Source organism: Eublepharis macularius, chromosome 18 (genome assembly GCF_028583425.1).
Source record: "Eublepharis macularius isolate TG4126 chromosome 18, MPM_Emac_v1.0, whole genome shotgun sequence".
NCBI classification, from domain to species: Eukaryota; Metazoa; Chordata; class Lepidosauria; order Squamata; family Eublepharidae; genus Eublepharis; species Eublepharis macularius.
In genome coordinates, this window is record NC_072807.1 from 33,437,844 (window position 1) to 33,458,303 (window position 20,460).

Below are 20,460 nucleotides of genomic sequence, written 5' to 3' on the forward strand. Positions count from 1 at the left end.
TGAGAAAATCCCTCCAGTTGCCATTCTCCCTGGCTGAGCTGAGCAGCTGGGTTTTTTTAAAACTACAATTCCCAGGGATCCTTGCAGGAGCCAACACTTGACTGTGTGTCTTGTGTGTTTTGACTCTTAGACTATGCTGGTTCCTAGCCGCTGAGAAAGAACCTTGAACTCTGCGTCTTCCCTTATACAGATAGTGGCCAGCCTCTAGAAAGGGGGAGGGGAAATGTTAGCCTGTGAATGATATACTTATGAAATGTGATTGTGCTTCATTCCTGACAATTGTTCTTCTTAAGACCATGATACTAGAACTTTCCAATAAAGATTTTTGACAAATACTTACAGATGGGCTTCCTGATTCCCAAATACTCAGTGTTGACCACATGTGCTTTCTTTCTATTATACCCCACTGAGCTTTCCCGTGGGGACTGAAAGACACAGCATTCTTCCCTTCTCCATTTTATCCTCACAACCACCATCCTGTGAGGTAGGTTAGACTGAGAGTGTAAGAGTAGCCCAAAGTCACCCAGTGAGTCTCCACAGCAGAACAGGGATCCAAATCTGGATTCCCCAGAAACTAATCCAACACAGGGATGGATCTACTATGAAACGAATGAAGCTTAAACTTCAAGGTCCCTAATCCTGGAGGGCCCTGAAGCGACTTCTTTTTTTTTTTATGAGTGAGATTTTCCGGCAAAATTGATAGAGTTTTTTTACGTTTGTTATTAAAATAAGGCTGTTTTAGTGAAGGAATCATAAGCCAATGGGCTGAAGTACTTAATATTGACCTTAGAATATGCTCTGATACCCATTTCATACGGCCTCAGAATGTCCCTGTAATTGGTCAAATTTCAAAATTTTCTCGGGGGCTTGCAGCACTCGAACCCCCAGCTGTACGGGCTCACTGAGCTCACCAGAATCTGTTCATAGCCTACATTTTGGCAGCAGGATCCTTCATTGGTCAACAGCTTAATAGTTCTAAGGGGCTCACCGTATGGCCCATTTTCAAGGGCTCCACCCCACCATTTGAGCCTCACAGTCCTTGCATGGGTAGCAAGGCCCTATGGACCTTGTTGGATGTTGCCCTATTGTTGCTGGTTGAGAAGGGGCCCCCATAACAGTTCAAGCTTCAGGGGCCCAAAAATGTAGGTCCACCACTGATCCAACACTCTAACCACTACACAACACACAGCTATGCATGTGTCCTCCTCTCCCAACGCCTCTAACCCCACCCCGCTCCAGGCTATGCTTAGTGAATCAGAGATCTGTATGGACAAAAACTATACTCCCAAACCCACATGGGCAAGACTGATCGGGAAAGCTGACTGGATCCAACGCAGGAAGAGGAAAGAGTCAGGGCTTTTCTTCTGGGAAAAGAGGTGGTGGAACTCAGTGGGTTGCCCTCAGAGAAAATGGCCACGGCACAGAGGGCAATCTAAACTCCCCTCTGTCTGGAGATCAGGGGGCGGGGCCACCAGCCATATGACCATTTTCAAGAGGTTCCGGAACTCCGTTCCACCGCGTTCCAGCTGAAAAAAAAGCCCTGGAAAGATTAATGTGTGAATGGGTGTCCTTAGCCTTTGTCATGCAACTGAAATTGCACACAAACTGAATTCACCTCTCAGTTAACTTTTGTTTTGTCACTGCCCAGAATGTTGACACTTCTGAGATAGCCAAACTGAGCAGAAATAATCTTTCATGTCTGTCTTTGCCCCAAGCACAGGTTAACCATTGCCCAGGTTCGCGTGCAAAGCAGAAGCTGACCCAGTGTCCTCCAGAGAAAACAGAAGAGGTGAGATGAGGATGAGAGGCCAGGGGAGTCCATTCATCTGGAGAGCAAGTTTAAGGAACAGCAGCATCTTAAAGACCAACTTGATTTCTAGGGTATGAGCTTTCGAGAGTCAAAACTCCCTTGATCAAAGCCAGAACGATGCCAAGGGATGACCTGTTAGTTACAAGATAGGCCCAAACAGAACAACAACAAAACACCACTGGTCATCACATACAGTTCCCAGATCAAACCAGGGCCGATTCCAGATGGGCACTAATAAAGCGAGTGCTTTCGCTTTTTCTCCGATCCAACCCGAAAACCCGATGTTAGACAATGCAATCTTTCAGGATGTCCCATTGTTGATCGAAGAGTAGCCGTTCTCAAGCAGGAAATATTCCAAGGAAAATTACAATTCCTGAAATTGCGTATATTTAGAACAATGGATTCCCCAGGGTTGAATCAGGACAAAAGATTTTCCTTGCATCACAGATATGAATTTTCTGCACTTTGCACTCACGCTCTATACCCTCTGATACAGTATACCAATGCCTGTGTACTAAGGCATTGCAATATACAAAACGTCTTTCTTGAATGGGCAAAGTGTCTCAACTGTCCTCGGGAAGACATCAGAGTGGGCAAATAGGGTGAAGACTGTAAAACCATCTCTGTTAGAAGAGAGTTTGGCTGAAGAGAAAGTTTTGATGGGTCCATTTAAGAGAAAAAGAAAGCGCTGCTCAATGAAGTGCCTGCAGGGGTGGACATACGTCAAAAATGTTCTTTTCATTCAGCAAGAAGTCCTCACAACTCACTCAACGGTCCTCTTTGGAGAACACTTAGTCACTTGGAAGTGCTCACATCTCTGTAGCTTCATTGTGAGCCTGTAACGAGGCGTCAGGTCCACTTTGACCCCGTCCTGGACCGTGAACTGGAGTTCTTGTAGCAAAGTAGTCAAGCATAGGAAGACTTGCCATCGGGCAATCGTCTCCTCAACGCATCTCTTCTTCCCCAAACCAAATATCAACACCTTTTTGTTTGATAACTTTCCTGCTGACAGTAAGGAAACATTCTGGTTTGAAGTCAGAAGGATCCTTCCAAAGGTCGCTGGGAAAAAAGCACCTTTTAAAAGCTCTGCTTCTTTGAAGACATTTGTTTCCAAGCCTGGCAAACCTTTGACTATATTTGGTGGCGGAACACCCCATCAAGTCAAAGCTGACTTACTGCAATCCTTGCTGGGGTTTTCAAGGCAAGAGACTAACAGAGGTGGTTTGCCATTGCCTTCCTCTGCAAGCCTGGTCTTTGTTGGAGGTCTCCCATCCAAGTACTAAGCAAGGCTGACCCCTGCTTAGCTTCTGAGATCTAACGAGATCAGGTTTGCCTGGGCTATCTCAAACAAAGCTGAATAAATACAATCTAAAAGGATGTTCCACAGTTAAGGGTACTTGAGTTTAGAGAGGTGTGGTTCAGGGAATACTGTGAATATCACTCCCAGAACATTTTCTGTAAAAGGTTTTTGACATACTCACTTATCATGGTTTACTTGCTACTGGTTGACAAATCATCACCTTGTCCCCATAAGGTTACATGCTAACAAGTCAGGTGGCAGGTACCAGCCTCTGTGAAGCTTTGTCCTTGGGAACTGTTTCATATTTGTACCTGTGGCTCAAGGCCTCTTATCTGGCCGTAATAGGCAGTGCCGACCAGCCTCAATCTCCTAAAAAAGGGAGGGGGAGTCTCAAAAGCCAAGCCCAAGGTGTTTTAACTCAAAAAGAAACAAACGGAATAAGTGAATTTCACTAGACTCTTTAACGAACCTACCTGGAATCTGTGCCAGGGACTGTAGTCTAAAATTTTACCAGGAGGGGAAACAGCAAAGGTGGGGACAGGAAAAGAGAGCAGGATCCATGCAGTTTTTCTGCTGATGAAAAAGGGAGGAAGCGTCCCTCTAACCCCATCCCCCCCACCCCCACTATGCTGGGGGACCTGCATGGATAAAGGCCGCTTGGGTTTGGGACTGTAATGGTAAAATTGACTGAAAAACACTGGTTGGATCCAACTCAGGGAGCGGAAAAATTAACATGCAAATGGGTGTCCGCGACCTTTGTTGTGCAACTGAAATTGCACACCAACAGAATTCAGAATTACTTTCCTCACCTCGCCATTATCTGGAAGGGAAAGGATTTCATGCCAGTTTTTGTTTTATCTCTATAGCCTCACTCATGAGTAAACCAAAAAAACAAAGAGGCACTGGAGGAGGGGGTAACCACTAAACAAAACACATCCACCCTGAGTAACAACAAGTCACACCAAGTCACACAGAGGCAAGCAGTGTCTCCTCTGAGAGACCAATTTAAAGTGCTTAGGCAAAATTATCCACTCTAAATTATGTTGATGTTTATACTTTCCAGGTTCCTCAGTCCAAAGGAGATGGGATGGAAGTCTCCAAACACAATCTTCTGGTCCCCCAAGGGGGAAAGAATATTCTATACCCCAGCTCATACCTATCTAGGGTATGAGTTTTCAAGAGTCTGGCTTGGGAAATTGCTAGAGATTTGGGGGGCAGTACCTGAAAAGTGTCTCTTAGACTTTATGGTATACCATAGAGTCTGCCCTGCAAGTTGCTATTTTCTCCATGGGAACTCATCTCCATGCCAGGTTGCCTGGTCCCCCAGGGTCCAAACTAGGGGAACAAGGCAGTCGTAAGGGAGAACTCACATGCTTCAGAGCACTTCCTTGTTGCACCGGGAATGATGTCATTTCCAGCATAACAAGAAAGTGCTCTAGAGGGCTCAGGAGCACACTATGGGGCTCCCAGGCCTGTTCCCTGCACCCCTCCCCCTGCCAGCCAGGTAAGCAGTGGGGTGGAAGAGTCTGGGAGCTGGGGATCCCTTGCCCCCATCAGGTGAATGAGACCCCTGTCTCCATAATCTGAAGATTGTAATTCTGGGAGATTTCCAGGCCCCACATGGAGGTTGGCAAATCTAAGGCCATTGCTGGTGCCCAGCAGTGCTGACCACACCAGGCCTGGACTTGAATCACATGCTGTTGCAGTCCTTATGGAGTAAAACTGAGCTAGTTTTTCCACTCTTCTTGACTTCCAACAGAAAGGACACAGAATTTTCACCATAGATATTCTGAGGTCAAGAGCAAGGCTGGTGCCCCAATAAAATCATGGATGATACCAGCTTTATGGTCATTCTGGAACTGCTCTGTGTTATTCTAGTTTTGAATGACATTGTCGTCTTATGTTGGAAACAAAACTTTATCTGGGATAACAAGACAGTGAAAAATTAAACACTTTTTCGTGCAGTGGAGTACAGCTTCAGTAACAGACTGTGGAACTCTCTGAGGAAATTATGTGGTGTTTGTAATACTTTTTGGATTGTAGATTCTACCATAATCTCAGAGAGTTCTAAGCAGAAGGGATGAAGGAAGCAAACATTATCTTTTATTCATCATCAATTTATTTACTGCATACGTATACCACACTTCTCATTTTTAAAAAAAGATTGACAAGGCAATTTTCAGTTTTAGAAAGGAACAGCCGTTCACACCATTATTTATAATTAGGGGTGTGCAAGCCAAAAATTTTCGGCTATAGCCGAAAGTAGAAAGCCGAAAGACGATTCTCTATCGTTAAAGCCGAAAGCCGAAACAAGAATCTCTTTCGGCTTTCGGCTTTCGGGATTCTTTCGGCATTATTTCGGCATTCTTTCGGCATTCTTTCGGCTTTTTTCTATGGGAAAATGCCTCCGTCTTCCAGGACGCCTGGAGGAGGCATTTTCCCACCGAATAAGCCCAAAATTGGTGGGGACCTTCCTCTAACCCTTCTCTAACAACCACCCAAGTTTCAGACAGATTGGACTTTGGGGGGCCATGTTATGGCCCCCCAAAGCAGGTCCCCCCATCCTCCCATAAGAAAGCGAAGGAGCAGCATATTGTTAGCATGCTGCTGCTCATCTTTCTTCATTATTTCCTATGGGGGGAAAATGAAGAGGCAGGCTTCCTTTGCCAGGGGTGGCATTTTGCATGCAAAATGCCCCCTTACCCTCAGGGGCCCTTCTCCCACCCCTCCTCCCACCCCCCACCAAGGCTCAGCCTGCTCCCACTTGGGGGGGCCATTTCATGGCCTCCCCAAGTAGGTGCTCTGCTCTCATCTCTACCACTGACAGCTGGGGGAGGCTTGTCTTGCCAGGGGTGGCATTTTGCATGCAAAATGCCCCCCAGCCCACTGGGGCCCTTCTCCCACCCTTCCTCCCACCCCCCACCAAGGCTCAGACTGCTCCCACTTGGGGGGGGGCATTTCATGGCCTCCCCAAGTAGGTCCTCTCAGCCCCTAAAGTCCACCCCTTACAGCCCCACACAAACCCAATTCCCCCCCAGCTGCCACACACAGACCCAAATCCCCACATTAGCCCCTCACAGACCCAAATCCACCCCCACCTGCCCCACACACATAACCCCAGGAACAGGCTGGCAAAGGCCAGCCCTCTCCCTTTGTTCCCTATGCTGGGAACTTCTAAACTCTCTTTCCCTGGGCAATTCTGCACAGCCCAGGGGTGCCACAATGGTGGGCACACTTCTGAGTGCCAGCTGGTCCCTGTGAAAGAGCACCTGAACCACAGACACCCTCCCTCAAATTCCCCCACCACCTACAGAGATGGCTGGCCAGCCAGCCCCATTGTTCCCTATGATGGGAACCAACTGCACAACAAAGAATAAAACAAGAACAACACAAAATAAAGTTTTTTAAAAATTATTTTCTCCCTTCCAGAGTACAAGTAGGCAAAGCATTATGACACATTACACCAGCAGTCCCCCACACAGAAAAATAACACAACTCACTTAACATCAGAGAATCACAAAGCACGATTCCTGTCAAAAACACTTTATTTCTTGAACAGCTTTAGGTTACACAGCGGGGGGAACACCAAAGGGCATGGCAGCACTATCTTACACAAAAATAACACAACTCACTTAACATCAGAGAATCACAAAAGCACAATTCCTGTCAAAAACACTTTATTTTTTGAACAGCTTTAGGTTACACAGCAGGGGGGGAACACCAAAGGACATGGAAGCAGTATCTTACACAAAAATAACACAACTCACTTCACATTAAAGAATCACCCCAAAAAATTGCTGTCAAAAGCACTTTATTTCTGTAACTGCATTATGTTACACAGTAGGAAGGCACAACAGAGCAGGAAAGCAGTGTACTACACAAAAATAACACAACTCACTTCACATCAGAGAATCACACAAACACAATTGCTGTCAAAAACGGTGAAGTGGGTTGTATTATTTTTTGTAGTACATTGCTATCATGCCCTGTTGTGCCCTCCTACTGTGTAACCTAAAGCTGTTCAAGAAATAAAGTGTTTTTGACAGGAATTGTGCGTTGTGATTCTCTGATGTTAAGTGAGTTGTGTTATTTTTGTGTAAGATAGTGCTGCCATGCCCTTTGGTGCTCCCCCCTGCTGTGTAACCTAAAGCTGTTCAAGAAATAAAGTGTTTTTGACAGGAATCATGCTTTGTGATTCTCTGATGTTAAGTGAGTTGTGTTATTTTTCTGTGTGGGGGACTGCTGGTGTAATGTGTCATAATGCTTTGCCTACTTGTACTTTGGAAGGGAGAAAATAATTTTTTAAAAACTTTATTTTGTGTTGTTCTTGTTTTATTCTTTGTTGTGCAGTTGGTTCCCATCATAGGGAACAATGGGGCTGGCTGGCCAGCCATCTCTGTAGGTGGTGGGGGAATTTGAGGGAGGGTGTCTGTGGTTCAGGTGCTCTTTCACAGGGACCAGCTGGCACTCAGAAGTGTGCCCACCATTGTGGCACCCCTGGGCTGTGCAGAATTGCCCAGGGAAAGAGAGTTTAGAAGTTCCCAGCATAGGGAACAAAGGGAGAGGGCTGGCCTTTGCCAGCCTGTTCCTGGGGTTATGGGTGTGGGGCAGGTGGGGGTGGATTTGGGTCTGTGAGGGGCTAATGTGGGGATTTGGGTCTGTGTGTGGCAGCTGGGGGGAATTGGGTTTGTGTGGGGCTGTAAGGGGTGGACTTTAGGGGCTGAGGGGACCTACTTGGGGAGGCCATGAAATGCCCCCCCCAAGTGGGAGCAGGCTGAGCCTTGGTGGGGGGTGGGAGGGTGGGAGAAGGGCCCCAGAGGGTTGGGGGGCATTTTGCATGCAAAATGCCACCCCTGGCAACACAAGCCTCCCCCAGCTGTCAGTGGTAGAGATTAGAGCACCTACTTGGGGAGGCCATGAAATGGCCCCCCCAAGTGGGAGCAGGCTGAGCCTTGGTGGGGGGTGGGAGGAGGGGTGGGAAAAGGGCCCCTGAGGGTAAGGGGGCATTTTGCATGCAAAATGCCACCCCTGGCAAAGGAAGCCTGCCTCTTCATTTTTTCCCCATAGGAAATAATGAAGAAAGATGAGCAGCAGCATGCTAACAATATGCTGCTCCTTCGCTTTCTTATGGGAGGATGGGGGGACCTGCTTTGGGGGGCCATAACATGGCCCCCCAAAGTCTAATCTGTCTGAAACTTGGGTGGTTGTTAGAGAAGGGTTAGAGGAAGGTCCCCACCAATTTTGGGCTTATTCGGTGGGAAAATGCCTCCTCCAGGCGTCCTGGAAGACGGAGGCATTTTCCCATTGAAAAGCCGAAAGAAAGCCGAAAGAATCCCGAAACGTTTCGGCTTTTTTCTTTCGGCTACCCGAAACGTTTCGGCATTCCCCGAAACGTTTCGGCATTCCCCGAAAGAAGCCGAAACACTTTTGTTTCGGCATTCTTTCGGCATTCTGAATGCCGAAACGCACATCCCTATTTATAATATATAAATCTATTCTAGACTACCAAATACATTCAATACTCTTTAAAACCATGGATTTCCTTTATTTAAAATAACAGAGCAGAATAGATAGTTTCAAATAGCAAAAATGAATGGGGGTTGTAAATCCTTTTCTTACAGGGCCCCAATTCTCTATCAGGTCCCAATGCCCAATACAGCAGTTGGCATTCCATGGACGGACATAGCATTGAACAGAGATAGGCTTTGTCTTTTCTGAGCTCTAAAGCCATCCACAGATTGGTTAGGATGGAGTAGCCATAGCCAAAGCAGATGTTAACAGAGAGTCAGGAGAGGCAATGTTAGCCAGGAAGGGTAGTTTAAAAAGACAGCCGGTGGCAGGGCAAAGGCTTTGCTACACACTAGAGCTGTGTGAAGGGGCTGTGAAATGCCAGGAGGGAAGCTTCAGCCCATCTTCTGGTCCAATTCTCACTGCCAAAGCTGAAATCAGAGGTTGGCATGACTGGACATGTCCCAGAACTTGTGACCTAGCAGAAAGCCTAGACCAGCCTCCTCCTTCCCCTGTTCAAAGTCCCCTACAACTTTTTTCTGATGAGACTCAAGGAAGTTGCCCTTTGTTCCCTCTAACATGGATTCAATTGAAGGGCGTGGGAGATGGCTAAAATTGGGGGAGGGGGAGATGAGTGCACACTTGAGGAGGGGGGAAGTCTGGCTGGAGTTGGGGTGTAGGAGAAGGGGGCTGCAGCAGAGAGGCTGAAGGACACCCTGGTTTTGTCCATCAGACCCTGCTGAGTCAACACTGCTGTGACGGACTCAGCTTCAGATGCTGAGATTTCCAGAAGTGAAAGTATGATTGACATGTTTCCTTCCCCCCTCCCATGGGGCTAGCCTGAAATGGCAGTTGGGGATAGAATGTTGGGGAAGCTGGCAGTTGGAGGTGGAGAGAAAACAAGAGAGGGAAAGGGAGTTGGAGCCTGGCTTTAGACCAGAGAGGGTCAGCCAGAGAATCAGAGTTTGTGAAGCACAGTTAGTCCTCGGACTAAAGTGGGAAAAACCAGCACTGACTCCTGCTTAGACTTGAGAGATCTGGGAGTTACAGTGGGCCAAGGAAGTGGGTAGAAAGGCATCTCCCCTTCAGTGCTAGGAACAAGGCTATAGCTCATAACTATAACGCCTGCCCAGTATCTGGCAAGGGTTTGTCTCAGTGGAGCACCTTTAAGTCTGGAGAGGAGGGGAAGTTGTGCTGTGTCTGTGCTTTAAAAGGGAAACATTTGTGAAGCAGAGTCAACCTCTGAAAGAAGCCAGCAACCTAGTGTTAAACCAAGTCTTTTGTGCCTCACACCAGTGAAGTTGCTGTATAAAAACCTTTCTGTTACTTCAGTTCAAACACCTGCCTACCTGCCTTTTGAGTTTAACCTTCTGTAAATAAACCTTCAGTTGTGTTTTGAACCTCCCCAAGCCTTGTGTGCCAGTTTTTGCTAAAGGGAAGCGCAAACCCCTGATCTGTCCTCTACTAAGACTTGGCTGGGTAACCATTTTTAATAATCCTTAAGGGTGGGACAAGAAAGAAAGTTGAAGCTACACCTCAACCATGCTACCAGAGGCTGTCCAGCCCAGTATACAGCTTCACAGGCTTAAAGAGGAGAAGTTTTACCTCAGGGTAGGGGAAGGTCAGCCTAAGCCTGAGTTGGAGGTGGGTTTGTGGCAACTGCCCAATTCCATTGGCTTTTAGGAACCCCGCTACACTCAAAAAGAGATAGATTTTTGGCACAATCCTAAGTAGGCTTGCTCAGAAGAAAATGTCATTTATCCACTGGGGCTTACTCCCCCCCCCAAAGTGTTTTTAGAATGCACAGCCCAACTTACACATTGTTGTTCACTTGCCACTGGTTGATAAACACACAGGTATCTTTAGGGATGTAGAAGCCTTTCAGGACAGTGTCTTTGGTAGTGCTGATCAGGCCCGGGAGGGGAGAAAGAATGAAATTCAGACACACAATTTAAAAAAACTGCTGCAAAATTGTAGAGAGAAACCAAATAACGAGTGAATCCTGTTTTTCCCTCTGTGCCAGTGAGAATTTGGCCAGAAGGTGGTGCTATGAGAGGTGTTTAGGATCTAGAGAGGATCCTAAAGCAGCTAGGATCTAGAGAGAATAACCTTGTGTAGTCAAGTCCTAATTGCAGCTGTGTAGTGTTTGTGTTTCATGGAGGACAGCAGCCTAAGGGAAGGGAGAGAGGGCAACTTTAACCCTTTTCTCTTCGGCTGGAAAAAACGCCTCCCCAATCCATTACAATCTCATGATTACGAAAAATAAAATAATCTGTTTTATATATAAAATGTGCCAAATATCATTCTGGTAATGGGCTTTCCATCCAGGAGAGGGTGCCCTGAACTCTTAGGAATCTAGCAAGATATACTAATTTCCACACTACCACTATCAAAGCCTGGGTCCTGCTCTAGTCTGCTCTCCTTTGCTCTGAGTGGGCCCTCTGAATCCACTCCCCATTCATCCTGATGGACTAATTTGAGGCTCAAATGAACTAACTGGGGACTTATCAGTGGGGGATTGTAAAAGGCAGGTAGGAGCAGTGTCTGAAGACCTCTAAAATAAAGGCCTCGGGATAAGGCAGCAGGGTCCGGTCCGACAGTTGCAGCTTCCTCTCGCTGCCAACAGTTTGGTCTGTGGGACAGAAGGAAGAACGAGCTGGAATCCAGCCTCCCTAAAGGATTGGGATAGATCCAACCATCCTCCAAGGAGCCTTCTGCCAACTTAAGTGGCTCTTTCTCCAATGAAATAGACACTTAACTTAGAGCTAAACCACATGAGACAAATTGCACGAGGATGCTCAAGTGAAGGGAGATGGAATGTTAGCTGGGAAGCGTAGTTTGAATTTCACCTCTCTCTACAGAGCCGGCAAAGATCGCTCCTCAGACGGTTTGTTAATTTCCTCTTTGCCTCCTCAAAGGCTGTCAATTATTAACAAACCTTCTGAAGAGCAATCTTTGTTGGCTCTGTAGAGAGTTGAAATTAACAAACCCTCTGAGGAGCGATCTAGCTCTGTAGAGAGAGGTGAAATTCAAACTACACTTCCCAACTAACATTGCATCTCCCTTCACTTGAGCATCCTCGTGTAATTTGTCTCGTGTGGTTTAGCTTTTAGAGGAAGGCTCCTTAGACTGGAGGAAGACTTCAACCTTGAGCCGAAAAGAAAGGTGGGATATTAATATGTTAATAAACTTTGCTCAGTGAAGTAGTAGGACAGCAGTAATACCCACTCCACTGTGTGACTGAGGAGGACTTGGTTTTACCTAGCTCTTCCTGGATTCTCTTCTGAATACACCAGGCACCAGGACAAGATACACCAGGCACCAGGACAAGGCTGTCGTAACTGTATCAAAGCCTGGATGGATGTGGTGAGAAAGACAGATATAAATCAAGGGCAAAGCTGCAGTCAGAGGTAATTTTAGGATCTGGATTCAATGGACTTACTCTGCAGGGGACTCCCTTTAGTAACGTATAACGTATACGTTTAGTAACGTAACGTATACTTCAAATGCGAAGTGCATTAACTCAGCAAATTCATCCCATCCCACCATCACCGTAGATAAACACAGAACCAGATTTTATGCATTTTTACTCAGAAGTAAGCCCTACTGTGCTGAATAGGGCTTGCTAGCTACCACCTGTGACTGGCAGTCCCCCAGAAAGTGGGGCCCTGGACTTCTGTTTCAAAGTCCAGCCCTGATATCACCAAGAGCCGAAAAATCACATGAACTGGTATGGCCGCTGTGTGAAAGAGGATGCTGGACTAGATGGCCCATTGGTCGGATCCAGCAGGGCACCTCTGATGTTTATATGATCAGGAAGGTTTACTGGCTCCAACAACATCATTTACGAGATTAACTATCTTCTCTGCTGGGAGCAGAATGTGGGAGTTGTTGGCAGACTTCTTCCCCTGGCTTTGCACAATCAAGGAATCCATAATGTCCCTGATGTTATCCTGGAAGAAGAAGAAGAGGATTGGCACATCCTGGCTCTGGAATGATGGGCTCCCAATACCATTGCCAAATCAAATTTTCAAGATACTTAGACATGATGAGATTCGCCTTAAGGAAGAGTTGCTCCCAGTTTAGTGGAAGTGTGGAGAGACAGAACACCCACTGTATTCTGGAGCATTGTAGTCATTCTAGAATAAGCAGCATCACCTTAAAATACAAAGGTGTTAACCTTGGTGTTTAAAGCCCTTCATGGACTGGGACCTGCATACCTGTGGGACCACCTCTTCCATTACGTCTGGCCTCAGCCAGGAGCAGGGCTTTTTCTGCCCTGGCCCCAGCCTGGTGGAACTTTCTCCTGCAGGAGATCCAGGCCCTGCGGGACCTGTTATAGTTCCGCAGGGCCTGTAAAACGGAGATGTTCCGCTGGGCCTTTGGCTGAGTGTCGGCGGGTGTCCCCCTTCTTCCACCTAAGACCACCACTTTTTCTGGGACTGCCCTTGGCCATGTGCTGTGCCCATATATATGCCCTTATACAGACTCCCAACTATTTATTTAAATAGCCTGTGCCTGGACTATTTTAATGATTGTCTTAAGATTATTATTGATTTTATAGTTTTATGATGAATTCACTGTATTTTATGAATGTTGTTAGCCGCCCTGAGCCCATTTGTAGGGAGGGCGGGGTATAAATCAAATCAAATCAAATCATGGTATATACACTGATCTTGTCAGAACTCAGAAGCTAAGCAGAGTCCATTATTTCTTTAATAATGGCTTTTGCCACCTTTTCCCTCCCGTAATTGCTCTAAAGTCATCTTCCTTCCACCAGAGCTGCCAAATAGCCCCAAACTCCTAAAACAGGCTTTTTTGCTTTTCAGAATTCAAGCCATGTTTACGATCTCCTTTGAGATCTGCCTCAGAACACCTCACCCTAAAATATCTGCAGCGCTGCAAAGAGTTTATGGCATCACCCTCATGTGGAGGTGCTCCTTATCTGACTCTACTTTCTCACTGTTATCAGACTTCCTAAATTGCAAAGAAACTTTGGCAAGATCGGAAGCCATCAGCAGCGCCTGGAAATTCCAGGTGATTGATGTGCAGAAGACCAGCATCTACTTACTTAGGATAGACTCTCCACTTGCTTTGCGGTGCAGAAGACAATTCTCTCTCTGCCAGACGCCGGTGAAGCCACTTCGCTTTTTGTGAATTGAATTCATGCACAGTAGGTAACATGAGATATGATACCCGATTGGCTGGTCTGGTTCCAGTCACGTGACACAAAAGTATTAGGAAAGTCAGTTTACTTCAAACATCAGAAAGAAAATTACTGCCTTGAGGGAGACTGTCGGTCTACCTGGAGCAGGTTCAAAAATTCCATTCATGGATCTTAAAACTGATTTTCAATATGGGTGTTTTTTTTTAAACAACAACATTAAACCCCATTTCTCTTTTGATTTCAGCATGAACCTTTGCTAGCCAAAGCCCTTCTATAATATTTCATTCATCTGACTGAAGTTCACTCTGGCCTACAGAGCTTCTCTGATACCAGAATATAAGTTACAGTGCATTCCTAGACAAAATAGTAAAGAGTCCAGTAGCACCTTTAAGACTAACCAACTTTATGGTAGCATAAGCTTTCTAGAACCACGGCTCTCTTCATCAGATGCAACCTTATTGTAGCATAAGCTTTCAAGACCCACAGCTCTCTTCATCACATGCAACCTTATTGTAGCATCAGCTTTCGAGAACCACAGCTCTCTTCATCAGATGCAACCTTATTGTAGCATAAGCTTTTGAGAACCACAGCTCTCTTCATCAGATGCAACTTTATTGTACCATCAGCTTTCAAGAACCACAGCTCTCTTCATCAGATGCAACTACGGACTAACACGGCTAACTTCTCTGTTCCTAGACAAATTTACGCCCTTCTAAACTCATTGACTTTGACTGGGTTAGAGAAGAGTAGCCCTGTTTTAGGAGTGCACTGCCTGTGTGCCAGTGACCACACAACTCTTTGTCATTCTATCTGGGACGGACAAACACAGCTGCTCTTCTAGAACATCCCAAATAGTTTTTCAAACTGCAGATTGATTCCAAGCATAATCCTTCAAAGGCTGCCATTCACAGAATCACAGAATCACAACATCAAAGAATCATAGAATTGGAAGTACCCTCCAAGGTCATCTAGTCCACCCCTTGCACAATGCAGGAAATTCACAACTACCTCCCCCGCCCCACGCCCCCAGTGACCTCTGCTCTATGTCCAAGAGATGGCAAAAACCGTTCAGGATCCTGGCCAATCTGACCTGGAGAAAATTGCCTCCTGAAATTGACAGTCAGCATTACCCTAGGCGTAATTCACACTTGCTTGGTAGTAAACACTACTGGAATCAATGAGATTTATCAATATACATATTAATATGTGTATCCATATCAATATGCAAAGGGCTGGGCTGCATAGATTGCTGGAATGGTTAACTTGCTCAGATCCTTACAAGGAAAAACTTTTTCCCAGCAATGTTCAGGAGCCAGTTTGGTGTAGTGGTTAAGAGCACGGGACTCTAATCTGGAGAGCTGGGTTTGATTCCCCACTCCTCCACGAAGCCAGCTGGGTGACCTTGGGCTAGTCACAGTTCTCTGGAGCTCTCTCAACCCCACCCACCTCATAGGGTGATTGTTGTGGGGTAATAATAACACTTTGTAAACTGCTCTGAGTGGGCATTAAGTTGTCCTGAAGGGCGGTATATAAATCGAATGTTATTATGTTATTATTAATATTATAGCTTCTCCCAATGTAACAGTAGAGAAGCTGCATGTACTGAGATTCTCACCTCTAGAAACAGTGATAAGTGTTTTTTAAAAAATCCTTTGCACACAGAAGATGCCAGGTTTGATCCATGTTACCTCCAGTCGAAAGATTTCAGGCAGAAGGTGTTTGAAAGCTCTTTCCCTATTTCTTTTCTAAATATAATGCAAGTGTATGATTGGTTATTTTCTCTCCCGCACATGCCACCAGCCAGCAGAACGAGCTCACAACCACCTATAATCACGTTTCCTATGCCAAACGACAGACTCTGCTAACGGCCCAAACATGGAATCCTTCATTTAGGTTTCTGGGGCCTACATAACGATTTATTTATCAAGTACAAACTAGTGCCTTTGAGTGGTGAGGACGGTTATATATTTACTTCCTTTATTTAAAGCTCACCTTTCTCCCGAATGATGGCCCAAAGTGGCTTGCATTGTTCTCTTCTCCTCCCTTTTATCCTCACCCAAACAACCCTGCAGGGTAGGTTAGATTGAGAGTTTGTGACTGACCCAAAGTCACCCAGGAAGCTTTCATGGTAAAGTGGGGATTCGAACCTGGGTCTCAGAGAACCTAATCCCACACGTTAACCACTGTGCCATACTGATGATACTCAGTGGGAAAGAGGCTGCCTGTGCATGTTCGTGACAAACTCAAGTTAGGAACAGAACATCTGCCCATGCCAGGCTGGGCCGGAACCTGCACCTCCCAGCCACCAGTTTCAGAGATTGTCCTTGCGTGCCAGGCAACTATAGTTCTCTGCCTCCGACACCTGAAAACGCCCTCTGATCTCTCTCTCAAACACGCACGCACGCATGTATGCACACAGGCTGCCTCCTCCAAAGATTGTTCGGCTCTGACAAACAGTCCGTGCCGTGGGAAAAGCACTTGGCTCCAGGCTAGGAGTGAGCAAACAGTGTCGAGTGCCTACTTTGGTGCAGAGTGTCTCATTATTTCAGAGAGGAAGAATTCAAACCTCCCCCCCCCGCCCCCCAGACAACTACTAGATGAAGCAGTCAGGTATGTTGTTGCACGCTAAAGACAGACAGACTTACTGCAACATCAGTTTTTCTGGGTTACAGCCCACTTTGTCAGATGCAAGAACTGAGGTGGACGGATGGATGGGCAGACAGACATCGTTTCGGACATTCTGAATTATTTAAAATAATTTTGAAACCAGGACTTAGCTTGCATTTAAGCCCTGATTAACAGCAGCCACGAAAGCTTGTTTGTAATAGAAACTGGTGGTAACATCTGGCCGATCAGTATAAATTTGGTGCCATTTCCAAAGGAGGGGGGTATTTTTATGCTCTGATCTCTAGAGCCCAAAAGAGGAACAACAGCAAGATCAGGAATCATTGAGGACTAGCCTGCTGAAATGACGTTCGCCTTCTAGCCCATACGTCTGTGTTTCTTGCCAATTTGGCATTTCATATTGGTCACCTCAAAAGCTTTAAATCATGGAAAAAGGGGTAAGCATAATTTAAATACACGCATTTTTATAAAGAGTCCACAAAGGCTCGTTTGAGGCTCCACAGCACTGCTGTTTTTCCTGCAACAAATTAAAAACAAATTGTGTATAATCTGACATATTTTTATCCCTCCCTTCGTCTAAGGAACTCAGAGCAGCATACTTCCCATCTTCACAACAACCCAGCGAGGTAGATGAGGCTGAGAAAGAGAGCCTCAAGGGGTGAACAGGGGTTTGAACATTCTGCAATCTAATATGCTAACCGATACACTTCACTGGAAAGAATAAGCCCTCTCTACCCACCTCATTCCTAGACAGGGTCATCTCCAAGCAGCAAACATGGGCCGTTTCCAGACGGCTTACCTTCTGCCACTCCATGCCGCAACGTTGCGGCTCATGCCGGAGAAAACGCGAAATAGCACGTTTTCTCACGCGAGTTTTGCACAACATTGCGCAAAACTCACGTGAGAAAACGCGATATTTCGCGTTAGCCACAGCACAAGCCACGGTGTTGCGGCATGGAGCGGCAGAAGGTAAGCCATCTGGAAACGGCCATGATTTTTCCCGACTTTCTCGACTATTATCCTAACAACAGCCCAAGTTCTCCCGGCAAACTTTGCAGCCAAGCAGAGATTTGAATCTGGCCCTCCTAGATCCTCATCTAACCGCACTAGCTGTTTACATTGCAAATCCACCATATAAAATTTAAAATCTGCTTATTTAAAAAAAAGAAGAATTGCAGATCGACGTACTGTTCCACCCTCTGGAATCAGTCCAGGTAAAACTATGATTCCTGGAATGTTTACATGAGCTGTTAATTAGCCAGTGTCATTTTGAAGTATCTGCTAAGCATGCCTGCTTGGTATCGTTTTATCTGGTTACATTAACACGCCGCTCTGCATCTAAACCGCTCTGGGCTGCTTACATAGGGCTTGCCTAAACGGTCTGCCACGCAGGCAAGTGACAGGCCTTCGGCCCATTCCCTAAGACAGACACTGGCTCAGCAATTCAGGCATCAAGCCAAGCAAACAGTTTAGCGTCATTCAGACATCACGGCAAATAGAGAGTGGCTCACAGCCGGCACGATCACAGCTTTGACACGCTGTCCTGTAGTGGCAAGCCCAATCACAAACTTCTAAATTCGGGAAACGAAACAGGAGTCTGGTGGCACCTTAAAGACTAACCCCATTAATTCCAGCCTGAGCTTTTGTGAGTCAGAGCTCACTTCCTCAGATGCTAGGAAGAGGAAATAATTTCCCACATTTTCTAAGGAAATAATACAGAAGGGGAGGGGGAGAAGGGAGGGGTTGGGAGCAGAGACAGAGTTGGTTTAAATCCCATCAGAAATCTTTTGAGTGTAATTCACTGGGTTTGGGAAGCTAGTGTGGTAAGAGTGGTGTGGTGGTTAGAGCATCAGTCTAGAAGACCCAAGTTCAAATCTTGCCCTGCCCAGGGAGTTCATTTGCGTAGCCTGGAGCTATCACTCTCTCTCAGCCTAACCTACCTCACAGGGTTGTTGGGAGGAGACAATGAGGAAAAGAGAACCATGTATGCAGTTTTGAGATCTTTGGAACCAGACAAACAACTCTGAAATCCTTGAAATCAGACAGAAAGTTCTGAGATCCTCAGAATCAGACAGACAACTCTGAGATCAACTTTCAATAACTAAAGAAAAATACAAGGAAAAAAATCAAAATAATCTCGGTTGCAAACATGCCAACCCATCCAAAGCGAATGCTCAGCTCTAACATTGAATTCAGTGGGGCACACAATGCAATCTCATGCATATTTACTCAGGAGTAAGCTCCACTTTATTTAAAGGGGCTTCCTTCCAGGGAACTGCATAGGAGGGCAGCCAGAAATCTACTTCACTTTCACCAAACCGTGCCCGTTATGCGGTGTTTGGATAAACCAACATCATTCCGCACTCTGTTTTGGAGAGCCTGCTAACTTGATCCATGCAAGGGACTCTGGTTTACACTTAACTGACTGCAGCAGGCTTAGACTGTAGTAAACTCTGCACAGGGATGCCTGGAAAGCAATTGACTTCTTGGCCCTTGCAAAGCGTGCAAAGAGGCACAGCTGAAAAGACTGTTTCAAGAAATCTCTAGCGAGCAGCTCCGCCGGAGGGACTTGGGGTGTGTGTGTGAAATGACTTTTCATTGTCCTCCCTGGTTTCCCCCAAGGGCCAGCCCCTCCCTGCCCCCTGCCCTCCCTGAGCCTAGCTTCATTCTCACGCAACGTCCCTGAAAGTGACCCCTCCACCACCACCCTTCTCCTTCTCCCCCCTAAGTCCCTGTTTGCTTTTGCACGGGAAGCCCGGTGAAATGCAGCCAAACGCCTTCTCACGCAACCCGGGGCAATCTTTAACCTGCAAGGGGGTGGGGGGGACTGTGACCGGCACAAAGCACTGCCTGGAAGCGGGCCTGATAAACTTTCACCCTGCCCTGCCCTGGCAAACCCCCAGGCTCCACTAGATCCCTAACAGCTGCAACTGCCTTCTCCTGCAGATGCAGACAAGATTTCCAAAATGGACTTTCTCCCACTTGCTCAAGAGATTCTCTCTTTGAGACCTGTGGGCTGCCCTAATGGTGTAAGCACCCCTGAAATCAGTGGGTTTGATGCCCAAGCCAATGCAGAGAAGATTGGGCTGTACATGAGAATGAACAGAGACCAGATGAGTGTTGTGGCACTTTGAAGACTGTCAAATGAATTGGGGCCTTAACGTTCACCCAGTTAAACATTCGAAAAGAGCAAGAGTCCAGTACCACCTATAAGACTAACAAGACTAACAAACACCATAAGACTAACAAAAATTTTGAAGAAGTGAGCTGGGACTCCTGAAAGCTCATACCCTACCACAAATTTTGTTAGTCTTGTAGGTGCTACTGAACTCATGCTCTTTTCTATGCTTCAGACAGACTAACACAGCTAACCATCTTGACCAGTTAAACATGATCACTTCCCTTCAAAGCAGTGGCTGCCTCCTTTTTAGAGTAGCACCTCCAGGTCTTTTTCTCAGCGGGAACACGGTGGAACAGAGTTCCAGTAACTCTTGAAAATGGTCACATGGCCGGTGTCCCCGCCCCCTGATCTCCAGACAGAGGGGAGTTTAGATCACCCTCCACGCCACTGGCGGCACGGAGGGCAATCTAAGCTCCCCTCTGTCTGGAGATCAGGGGGCGGGGACACCGGCCACGTGACCATTTTCGCAAAGGGTGATTTAAACTTTTAAAAACTCCCCCCTTGTTCCAGCTGACCCAAAGTGACATCTTTGTGCAGTCCTGAGTTCCACCAGTGAGTTCCAACACCTTTTCCCAGAAAAAAAGCCCTGAGCACCTCTATATGAGAAGAGCAATCTATTTCCCACCACTCTACCATCTGAGCCCACCTTCAAAGAATCAATTTCCCAGTTTTCAAGAGCCATGGACTTTAGAATTGGGATCTAGAATGGAAGAAATATTAATAATAACTGCATTTATATACTGCTTTTATATACTGATCAGTGCCTCACCCAGAGTGGTGAACAAGTTAGTGTTATTATTATCCCCGCAATACAGCTGGGGAGCTGGGGCTGAGAGGAGTGGCTGACCCAAGGCCACCTACTAAGCTCA

The 20,460-nt window shown here is 46.4% G+C and overlaps 1 pseudogene; it reads right to left on the bottom strand.

Annotated features, from left to right (window-relative positions):
* Positions 1 to 2,138: 2,138 nt before the first annotated feature.
* LOC129345266 (cytochrome P450 1A5-like) overlaps positions 2,139 to 20,460 on the bottom strand; it is a 28,087-nt pseudogene continuing 9,765 nt past the window's right edge.